Source organism: Aptenodytes forsteri, unplaced genomic scaffold (genome assembly GCF_000699145.1).
Source record: "Aptenodytes forsteri isolate BGI_AS27 unplaced genomic scaffold, ASM69914v1 Scaffold13, whole genome shotgun sequence".
Classification (NCBI taxonomy): domain Eukaryota; kingdom Metazoa; phylum Chordata; class Aves; order Sphenisciformes; family Spheniscidae; genus Aptenodytes; species Aptenodytes forsteri.
The window spans coordinates 5,270,567-5,272,338 of NW_008794543.1; positions in this window are offsets into that span (position 1 = coordinate 5,270,567).

Consider the following 1,772-nt stretch of genomic DNA (forward strand, 5'->3'; position numbering starts at 1 on the left):
GTTGACAATTTTTGTCTCAAGGGAAACAAAATATTTAATTTTAAGTTGAAGCATTTAAATGTAAAAAAAACCCCTTAGATTTGTTGAAAGGAAAAATATTAAAACTTTAACATTTCATTTAAATATTTTTTTTTCACAATTTATAAATATTTTTCCATTTTCCAATTTGTAACATTTCATTTAAATATTTTTTTTTCACAATTTATAAATATTTTTCCAAAGAAGAAAGCTGACAAAAATCGTGCACGTTTTCCAAGCATTTTAGTGACAGTATACTGGCATTTTACCCCTATCAAGTTCTGTGGGGACAAATCAATTCAGGTCTCAATGTTAAAAGGAGATAAGGTAGTTTACAACACAGCCTTAAGTCAAGATTGACTATTGCTAGCTATAACAATGTAAATTTAAAGTTAAGAATTCAAGGTCTTGTGGAAGCGGTGGGGAGTCTGCTAAAAACTAGCCCAAGATGCTACCTTTTGGGAAACCTGCCACAGGACTGTAAAATCATCACTGCAAGTTTCATCATGATTCTTGTGGAAAGCTGTTTTCCTCTAGGTTGCTTTTCCTAGAAGAGGCTTGCATACATAACCCATATTCAGCAAAAGTCCCATTTCTGAGAGAGAGGTCCTTGATAAGCGTTTTGAAAAAGATTTTTGGTTTTGCTGTGGTATTAGTCATGTAAACGTTTAGGGGCTATGTCAAAACAGGAGCTGAGTAAGAGACGAAAACAGAGAACATTGTGTAATGTTTTTATTGTATCTTTTTGTGTTATTTGGAATTTCAGTTTTATTTATTATGACCTTCATTATTCACTCTTCGTTTTCTAGTTTGATTTTTAAATCCTTTGCCAATCCCAGCCAGAAGCTTGCTGGGTACTGTCAACTTTTGAAACTTCCTCTTCAGTACGGGCAGTTTGAGAAAGAGGTTTAAGATCAAGGTCAGTGGTTTGGTAGACCCAAGGACAGACTAAGAGGCTCCAACAAGCTCCTGGATGAAAGAGGCACTTGAGTGTGGTCTAGCAAAGAACAGAAGGAGAAGGAATGAGGTTCAGAATTACCTGTGCCTGTAAACACAAACCATTTTTCATGTTCTTGTTCTGTCTTTTGCTGAGAAGAGCTTGTTGGGAGAAGACAAAGAAAGGGCAGTCTGCCTCTGCCTATCAACCACTTAGTACTTCATCATTTTTCCCTGTTCCCCCCCCTCTAAGAAGGCCATGTCTGCAAACCTTCTTGTAGCAGGAAGTCAGGTTTTACTTATAATGAATGTAATTTTTCTGCAGCAAACTTTTTAACTTAATTAGGGCTACTGATTTTACACTGTACTATTTCTGCTGAGAATAAATTTCACATGGAAATGTCCCAGGAAGTAGGAATTTCACAAGGCATTGTACTTGCAATGTTTTTCTCCACCTTGTCTTGATATTTGGTTCATAGACCTTTCATATTCTTCTATAGCATTGGCTGGTGCAAGGTTTCTAGTGAGAGAGAGGACGTCCATATTTATTAAAAAATGGTTTCATAGCATACCAGAAATCACAAATTGATTGGAAACCAAGGATACATGGAATCCTATGATTCAAAACATGTGAGTGCAGAGAAACAAAAGAATTTTTTGTAACAAACTAGCAGCAGACAGCTAAAAGGCAGAGAAAAAACATGAAGCCAAAAGAGAGAAAATTACAAAGGTACAATTCCCCAAAAATTTTTTGTAAAACTAGCAGCAGACAGCTAAAAGGCAGAGAAAAAACATGAAGCCAAAAGAGAGAAAATTTT